Source organism: Leptodactylus fuscus, chromosome 6 (genome assembly GCF_031893055.1).
Source record: "Leptodactylus fuscus isolate aLepFus1 chromosome 6, aLepFus1.hap2, whole genome shotgun sequence".
In the NCBI taxonomy this organism is placed as follows: domain Eukaryota; kingdom Metazoa; phylum Chordata; class Amphibia; order Anura; family Leptodactylidae; genus Leptodactylus; species Leptodactylus fuscus.
The window spans coordinates 80,306,985-80,317,473 of NC_134270.1; the positions used below are offsets into that span (position 1 = coordinate 80,306,985).

General features: G+C 40.7%; 1 protein-coding gene across 2 annotated transcripts in view; it reads right to left on the bottom strand.

Annotated features, from left to right (window-relative positions):
- LOC142210854 (galactoside alpha-(1,2)-fucosyltransferase 2-like) overlaps window positions 1-9,044 on the bottom strand; it is a 102,289-nt gene extending 93,245 nt beyond the window's left edge. For both annotated transcript variants that reach the window (XR_012717002.1, XM_075280317.1), the window contains exon 1: window positions 8,845-9,044. The gene's annotated coding sequence lies outside the window, so the exon portion shown is untranslated. The remainder of the gene's footprint in view (window positions 1-8,844) is intronic.
- Window positions 9,045-10,489: the final 1,445 nt, after the last annotated feature.

Below are 10,489 nucleotides of genomic sequence, written 5' to 3' on the forward strand. Positions count from 1 at the left end.
CACTCTGACCTCTGTAAATAGGCAACTGCCAGGAGTTAGGTACAGTGTTAAATTGAGGAAGGAGCTGTTCCTTTCTTGGTCCCATATTTCGCTGGTCAGCAACAACCATCATATTACAGTACTGACCACATGAAATTATTGGAGGTCCGAAGGAGAGAAAACAAGTACACTAAACATTAAAATATCTCATTTCATGTTTAGTAGCCCATAGAAAGGAGCTTTTACAGCTATAAAACTTCAGGAATGTAAGGCCACTTATTTCAATGTTTTGCTTTGCCTGCTTAGATAACTAAGATACAGATGCGCCTCAATAAATTAGAATATGATTAGAGATGAGCGAGTAGTACTCGAATGAGTAGGTATTCGATCGAATACTACGGTATTCGAAATACGCGTACTCGGTCGAATACCGCACGGTAAACGCAGTAAAAATTTGATTCCCCACTCACCTTCCCTGGCACATTTTTTTTTACACCAATAACTATGTAGGGGAGGTGGGACACGAACTAGGACAATGTAGGAATTAAAAAAAAAGTGTATACAGTCATTGGCTGGCTAAATGAGGTGACCTCCACTTTATAAGAACAGTGGGTGTCAGTTTTGATTCAGACAGGGGCGGATTCAGGGTATCTGACGTCTGCCGAGAGAAGAGGATTGGGGAGGCAGCGGGAGCAGCAGCAGCGCGATCGGTAAGTATAATAACATTTTTTTTGTTTTATAATAGGCCGCTACCTGCTGGAGTATCCCAGGTCTTTTCAGACCCCAGAGTATAATAATCGGAGACCCGGGGAATAAAAACATTAAAAAAAAAAAAACACTGTTGCTTCTTACCTGTTCCCCGGCTCCTGTGCTGTGCTGTTTTCCTGTGCTGACTGCCGCTCGCGTCCTTCGTTAATGACGTCGGACGTCACATGACCCGGGAAGCAGGCCGGGTTCATGTGACGTCAGAGACGTCAGACAAAGTAGGACGGAGGCCTGGCAGGATCGCGGAGAGGTAAGTAACAGTTTTTTATGTTTATTACCTCTCCCGATCCGCCGGTCATTATACTCGGGGGTCTGCTCGCCGCGTCTCTCTCGGTGTCAAAACCCGCGTTGGCAGTTCACGTGTGAACTAGCCCTAACAGGCTAAGACAACTCAAATAAAACGCTCAATAGCTCAATGCTTTTCCTCAGGTAGATTCATCAGGGGCTACATACAAAATTGTTGGGACTCCTCGTTTAATGAAAGAAAAACTCATAATGGTCACAGAAATAACTTGAATCTGGCAAAAGTAATAAATAAAAATTCTATGAAAATGAACAAATGAAGTCAGACATTGCTTTTCACTCCAACAGAATAAAAAAAAAAAAATTCATGAAACAGGCCTGGACAGAAATGATGTTGCCTTAACTTAATTTTTTGTTGCACACCTTTTGAGGCAATTTCTGCCATCAAACGATTCCTGCAACTGTCAATGAGACTTCTGTAGCCCTCAGCAGGTATTTTGGCCCACTCCTCATGAGCAAACTGCTCCAGTGGTCTCAGGTTTGAAGGGTGCCTTTTCCAGACGGCATGTTTCAGCTACTTCCAAAGATGCTCAATAGGATTTAGGTCAGGACTCATAGAAGGCCACTTCAGAATAGTCTAATATTTTCCTCTTAGCCATTCTTGGGTGTTTTTGTCTGTGTATTTTGGGTCATTATTCTGCTGCAAGACCCATGACCTGCGACTGAGACCAAGCTTTCTGACACTGGGCAGCACATTTTTCTCTAGAATCCTTTGATAGTCTTGAGATTTCATTGTACCCTGCAAAGATTCAAGATACCCTGTGCTAAATGCAGCAAAGCAGCCCCAGAACATAACAGAGCCTCCTCCATGTTTCACAGCAGGGTCAGTGTTCTTTTCAAGATATGCTTCATTTTTCTGTCTGTGAACATAGAGCTGATGTATCTTGCCAAAAAGTTCATTTTTTGTCTCATCTCTCCATATGACATTCTCCCAGAAGCTTTGTGGCTTGTCAACATGTAGTTTGGTTATTATTACTTTTGTCAGATTCAAGTTATTTCTGTGACCCTTGTGGGTTTTTCTTTCATTAAATGAGGGGTACCAACAATTTTGTCCACGTGTTTATGTGTGTGGGTGGTTTATTACCAGTTAAGGGGTTAATACTTGTGGGGGAGCACTGTTACTGTAATAAATCCTCCTTGCACATAAAGGGAAAGACTATTACTATTACTAAAACTACTGCCTGGGGGAGATCTATTTGGATATGTGGAATTGTGTCTATTCACAGAGATATCGGTGATATTAGTTTTGGCAGAGGGGCCAGCCTTACAGCGCAGTGTCATCACTCGACAATGAGGAAAACCCACTGACAGTACATTACTTTAGAAATGTACCGTCCAGTGATGCTGAGCTGTAAGGCCGGACCCTTTGACAGTTTCGGTATATCTCTGCAACTGTGGCAGATAACAGCAAAACTGACAGTGTGCAGATTTCAGTGCAATGTCAGCTTTGAAGTGGTATGGTCACTTATGATCTTTATTATGAATCCGTATAATTTTGTTTATATGGTTGGCGTTGTGGTCAGTGTAGAACTAATAATTTTTGTGAGGTGTGGTCTTTTGGCTCCATTAAATCCTGTTTGCATTTAGTCCATCTTAAGCTATGAGTAAGGGGCGTTTTTAGCCCTGAAACACGTAAGCTTTTCATAGACCATATGTAACCTTTTCGGCTACTACCTTTTTAATTTATGGATTAAAAGTTAAGGTGTTTTTTTTCCACCATCATCGGATGCTGGAATTTTTTAAATCTTTTTTTCTATATTTCATCGTACTATGGAGTCCTATGTGTATGTTCCGTGCACCACATTGTAAAAGTCAGACTTTTGGATTATATGGGTCAACTGTTCGAGACTTTTTTTCTCTACCGCTTTATAATATAAATATTAGAACTGCAGATTTTTTAAATGATGGTATCGCTGATCTCCAGGTGTAAAACTACAAATCCCAGCATGTTATTAATGCTGCCAAATCTTATGACATGGGGATTTTAGTTTACAACAGCTGGTAAGCTACAGGGTAGCCTATATTCACACAAAATGTGAGCTCCATGTTTAGTATTCACTCTTGATCAAAACTGTTGAACATACAGTATACCTCTCTAACTTATAAAAATGAATTTCTGTCTGTCTGTTCTTTATGCGCGATCAAACGACGGGACCGATCTTCACCAAATTTGGCACACAGATACCTCAGGTGTCCGGGAAGGTTTAAAACGAGAACCCAACTCACTCGGACGTACCGTTCTGGAGATACAGCTTTCGCAAGACCCTGACCCCCCATTAGCCAAAACAAACCTGCAAGTCTTTCACTCATATTCCAACTGCAATACACACAGTCACTCCACATGTACAATCCAACACTGATAACCAGGCTGAGATACACGCATCAGGGGATTAGATACACAGGTCAGCACACAATATCATATGTCAGAGGATTAGATACGCGCGTCTGCACACAGTTCCACAAGCCGAAGGATTAGATATGTGCGTCTGCACACAGTTCCACATGCCAGAGGATTAGATACACGCGTCTACTCACAGTTCCACATGCCAGAGGATTAGATACACGTGTCTGCACAAATTACCAGGCGCCAAAATATTAGATACGCGCGTCTGCACACAGTTCCACATGCCAGAGGATTAGATACATACGTCTACACAAAATACCACACACTGGAGGATTGGATACACAGGTCAGCACACAGTATTACATGGCAGAAGATTAGATACATGCGTCTGCACATATTTCTAAACACCAGAGGATTAGATATGCGCGTCTGCACAAAGTACCACACGCTGGAGGATTAGATACACAGGTCAGCACACAGTATTACATGCCAGAGGATTAGATAGACGCGTTTGCACACAGTTCCACATGCCAAAGGATTAGATACGCGTGTCTGCACACAGTTCTACATGCCAGAGGATTAGATACACATGTCTGCACAAATAACCACATGCCAGAGGATTAGATACATAAGTCAGCAAATAGTATCACACACCAAAGGATTAGATACGCGCATCTTCACACAGTAACACACGCCAGTCGGAGGATAAGATACGCACATCTGTACACAATACCACACACCAGAGGATTAAATACGCGCCACTGCACACATTATTATACGCTGGAGGATTAGATATGTGCCACTGCACACAATACCACATGCTGGAGAATTAGATACGCACGTCTGCACACAGTACTACATGCTGACCAGAGGATTAGATATGTACGTCTGCACACAGCACCACACGCTGGAGAATTAGATATGCACGTCTTTACACAATACCACATGCCAGAAGATTAGATACGCACCACTGCACACAATACCACATGCAGGAGGATTAGATATGCACATCTGAACACAGTTCGACACGCCACAGGATTAGATATGCGCTACTGCACACAATACCACACGCCAGAAGATTGGATACGCGCCAATGCACACAGTTACAAATGCCGCAGGATTAGATACACGCATCTACACACAATTCAACATGCCGGAGGATTAGATACACAAGTCTGCACACAGTTCCACACGTCTGAGGATTAGATACGCACCTCAACACATTGTACCACATGCCACAGGATTAGATACGCGCGTCTTCACACAGTTTTACACGCCGGAGGATTAAATACATACTTCTATACAAAGTTATACATGCCGCAGGATTAAATACGCACGTCTTTACAAAATACCACATGCTGCAGGATTAGATACACCCATCTGTGCACAGTTCCACACGTTGGAGGATTAGATACGCATGTCTTTGCACAATAACACACAATGGAGGATTAGATACGCGCCACTGTAAATACCACACGGTGGAGGATTAGATACACACTACTGCACACAATACAACACGGGGAGGGTTAGATACACGTGTCTGCACACAGTACCACACGCTAGATGAATAGATACGCATGTCAGCACACAGCAACACACGACGGAGGTTTAGATACGTACGTCTATACACAGTTACACATGCCGCAGGATTAGATACGCACGTCTGTGCACACTTCCACACGCCGGAGGATTAGATACGTATGTCTTTACACAATACGACACAATGGAAGATTAGATATGCGCTACTGCACACAATACCACACGCCAAAGGATTAGATACACGCTATTGCGCACAATACCACACAGGGAAGGTTACATACACGTGTCTGCACACAGTACCACACGCCAAAGGATTAGATACGCATGTCTGCACACAGTACTACTCATTGGAGGATTATATACATACGTCTGCACACAATAACACACGCTGAAGGATTAGTTACACAAGTCAGCACACAGTATCACACGCCAGAGGATTAGATACGCGTGTATGCATATAATACCTCATAGTGGAGGATTAGATACACAAGTCAGCACACAGTACCACACGCCGCAGGTTTTTCACTGATATCCGAAATGAGATGCTTATGGACACACACACAAACGATATGCAAAATACACCAGTGCAAAACTGGACAATTCTTATGGGGCCACTACACAAACAAAAAAATGTAATATACCTGTGCGAAGCCGGGTCCTCCTGCTACTCCCAGATATAAGCAATTGTATGACTATATAGTCTCACACAGAAAGAATACACACTTTGCATTTCAACGCATTTAAAATAAGGTTTACCAACATATTCTAGTTAATTCACAGTTTTTCGTATAATTCTGGCCAACATGACCCTAAGAATGATGTGAATTTAGTCCTACAAACATTTTTACAGGATCATGCTGCATTCATGAGACTCAGCTGCTCACATACCAATTACACTGTTTGTACCAGTCTGAAACACTCTCATTCATGAAAAGTGTCACGGCCTGGCGACGTCGCAGCCTGGTTATCAGCATTACTGAATGACAATAATGTACTCTTTACCCAAAAGCATTATTCTTTGTTATCAAATCTCAGGAACGTTGGATCCATTAAGGAAACCTTAGAATAAAAGTAACAAATGATTTATTTCATATCAAACCTACTTACAAATATTCTCAAAGGGATGACAACAAAAATGCATACAAAGACTTTTGACAATATTTTTTTGTTGGTAATAGGGCTAAATGTACAAAAGAGGAGCGATTTCAATGTATGACACAGATTTGAGATGTCAGGACTGGGGCTATAGTACTGTATAACTGGTGGTGATAGTTATTGTTTCCTTACCTTTATATGCTTTCCTACTGTCATTTTTACTTTTATTATCTGATACCTGATTTTAGATACTATTGTTTATTTGCTATTGTGCTTGTCAAAAAATCTTAGAGATTAGCCAAGCTCATATTGGTCCGGCTACAGCTAACAGGGACATTACTTAGAATATGATAGTAATATGCCACTAATTCATAAGACAGCCCTTTTAGATTTGCCATCTTACGCCATATAGTCACTGAACTACAGTTTTCACCTTTGAATTTCTCTTAAACTGGCCAAATACATGAGATGTGCATTGGATGAAGCTCACTCACAAGGATTGGCCAACCTTGTAATAAGTAGGGAGGCCCACTGACTCCCCCCAAAGGCAGATATTAGGGAGATATGAACTTTGAAATCCAATGAAATATTCCTGTTTTAGGGGAGATAAGAAACTAACAGCAGTTTTATCCCCTCTCCCAATGCAGTGCACATGAGCTCCATGTAGGGCAGAAAGCTCATTCTAGTACCCTAGAGGGCAGCTAGATCAGGCAAGTGCAGGAAGGATGGGATGGAAGAGACACACCATGATCCCTGGGGAAGTGCACGATTAGTTCAGCACAGACAACAGGCAGTAAGGGTGTGACACAGGGCTGACAAAGCCAGGCTACAGGTAGAGCTAGGAGAACTTAAATTTTGAGGCAAATGCCACATCAGACTTGGCCCTAGAAAAAAAAGAAAAAACAAAGAAATACGTATACAGACACTCAGAGTAGTGAGGTCAAAAATAGACCAAAACTCGTAATAGGAATATACAAACTTTAATAGTATCACATTAAAAAATTATACAAAATATATGATGCGAGTAACACACAGATAAATGTAATTAACTCCGTGTGAACTAGCCCACGTGAGGTGTAAACACGTATTTTCATGTGGCTATGTCATAGCACAGTTATTGACTTTAGAGGGAACAGTGCTAGCAATTTTAACTAACTCATTTTTCTCATTTTAATTTCAATAAATTTTAAGTTTTATTTATCTAACCACACATAATGTGAGTGGGAATTTGGGATTATTTAGAAAAGGTGTCCACTTAGTTACTTCTACATATTTTGTACTGTATGAGTATACATATATGTAATAATAAACGCATACAGAAATATTCATTGGAATGATGTAGTATAGAATTACTAGGTTAAACAAGATAAAAAATTTAATACTTCCTTACTTTTCTTTGTATTCCAGGGTGCCAGCATATTTATGGCATGTTCAAAGAGAACAGTGGATTTTCCGGTAATGTTTGCGGATGGAGAACATTGTATTAGTTACGTAGCTAGATAATGCAGCTGATAAGATGGAAAAACGTACATGTTCATTAAGTGTAACCTATTATCTTACCATAGTGATCCAAGTAGATGCCACTTGCACCATGTAGGGGAAATATTCCTTCCCGACTCCATACATGATACACAAAATAAATCCCTATATCAACACTTCATCTCCAGAAATCTACCTTTAATTTATGATATCAGATTTTTCAATAAAAACATCAAAGCACATCATCAATACAATTAGGTATATTTACTAATAGGGTCTCAGATTTTACTTAGACAACATTGTCTTAAACTGCTCCAGACATGTTGCAATTTCAAAAACCATTGCTTTTTTGTAAATCACAGCATGTCAATTATACCTACGGAAACGGAGAAGCAGAAAGTTTGCAGAGGAAAACTCTGCGACTCTGTGAATAATGCTGCGGAAAAAATGTGAGCCTTGATAAATGTTATGCACAGTGCATTGTGCTTGGTAATTGTCCCCAATGAATCAAATATCCCAGCAAGTTTCATAGTCTTAGCAAGTCAATTCATGCTGTGAATTTCATCATTTGTCATGCATATGGTGAATTTTGTGCAAGTTTGCAACATTTGCCATAATGTCATTCAATCTGCAGCAGATACATTACTATAAACATTCTCCTAAACAATGTTATACCCTATAAAGATTTAGAACCTGCTAGACATAACAGGTGTCTATATAAGAACAATCTTAAATATCCATGCAAAGTTTGGTATGCCAAAACTATGCAAACCTACATGATAAGCTTACTATTTGGAACAAAGTAACTTTGTTGGGCATATGAGCTGTTACCTGTGTAACCCTGAATAGAGTTAATAGGGTGTCTGACAGTGACTTTCTCCCCTCTTTTCTCACAAGCACAACCCAGCTTACTCAAGCATCTGTATAAGGAGTCAGGCAACATAAACTGTCTGCTAAATAAGCATTCTTCAGAAAGCTATCACCGTGCACAAGAAAACTTGGAGATATAACAGAACACTGTAACACCAGTACATGGAGCTAACAAGTTGTTTAACTTCTTAAAGTGTGTATGAAACTTTATTATCAGTAACATACAATTACACATACATAGACATACACAACTACCTACACATATGTATACTGTACACAGTCATGCTGGCTTTTCATATTTGAATGGAGGACTGCAATAAATTGATATTTTAGTATTTTGCTCTTCCAGTTCAATATCAAACAGTATGTTACAGTATATGGCATAATGTCATAGTGCAGTATTTGAAGTCAAATCTATTTTTAGAGCTGACCTTAGAAGACCTAATAGTGATAGTGAGCAATATACTTACAGTAGCATTTCTCATAGCTGTGAGGCAACAACTAGCTTGCATTGATTTTTGGCAGAATAATCCAACAAGGCACATCCATTCATGATATATTGTAATGATGACCATCCAAATGTTATAACCTGTCAGTCTTGAAACAGCCCCAGCTTCTGCTTATAATGCCTTTTCTAGACGCAAACCTTTGTCATGTTCCTCTGCACTGTAGCTCCACACCCATAACTGGGAGACTATTTAGAGTGCGTTCAGTTTATGCTTCCAGTTTAATTTTGGAAAACAATGTGTAAACAGCTCCCCCTGTCAGAGAGATTGGAGGTTCCACACTGCATGCTATACGGACTTACTGAGCAGCCATAATAAACAAGTAATACAGCTGAAATTGTTCTCATTTTATTCTACAACAAACTGTTGAGCTATAACATTTTAGGCTCACACTTTACAACACAAGTTCAGTCATTCTAAAAGTGATGAGGTAGAAATTGTTCTTTTCCTTCTCACGGTTATCTACTCTGTTGTGCCTGTGGTTTACTACATGCACTAATCATTCATCATGTACTGCTGCCCAAACTGATGTCCTAGCATGTGTCACAGTGCTATTCAATGTGCGTTTCACCATACAGCCATGAAATGAGGGAGGGGATGTAAGCATTGGCTTGTCCTGGGTATGTCCAGTGTGGAGGAACTTGAGGAGGTCACATTAACAACATGTTTGCAGAGTGACAATTTACATAATTTCGAGAAAAATTTGGGGCACTAATACTAGTTTAGGTTTTTTTTATGTAGATTGTGAGCCTATATAGGGCTTACAATGTACATTTTTTTCCCTATCAGTATGGGAGGAAATCCACACAAACACGGGGAGAACATACAAACCCCTTGCAGATGTTTGTCCTTGGCAGGATTTGAACCCAGAACTCTAGTGCTGCAATGCTAACCACTGAGCCAGCGTGTTGGCCCTAGCTGCCTAGTTTGCCAAGTGAAAAAGCTGTCTGTCTTCCAAAAGTGACCAGTTCTATTCCTTTCTGCCTGTGATTTGCTGCATGTATTTATCATCCAGTATATACTGCTGCTCAGACTGATGCTCCAGGTGCTCAAGTACTACAGAGCCACTCAATATGCTCTTCAGCTTACAACCATGAAATGATGAAGGGCCCTAGTGACATTGGGGACAGGAAATGGTCTAGAGTGGAGGAAGTGGAGGTGATGGATGAATTCCGTCTGAAACTGTCCCTACCGTGAACCCATGAGGTGATGTCAGTACTAGAAATCACCGGGCCTTGCTGTGCTTCTAGACTGTGGCCTTTGACACTCACTGGGGGCCACCACGTGGACATTTACATGGAGAGGCCCACATGGCGATATCAAGCAGGGGCAGCTTTCCTAAAGAAATAATGGTGGCTAAATATTATCCATTGAGACTGTGCTCTGCCGTCAGTTGGGGATAACTATAAAACCCTACAGTGATCTAAACACCCTCCCCCTACCTACTTTCTAAATTACATAATCAATCAAAAATAGTTACCCATATACCTGGGGCAGTTATGTGACTAGGGACATTTTCTTATTATCCAGTGATGATCTGTTTCCCCATTTCTGGAAATGAATCGTCACTACTACTCCCCCTACCCATCCACTCCATCATACTTACCCA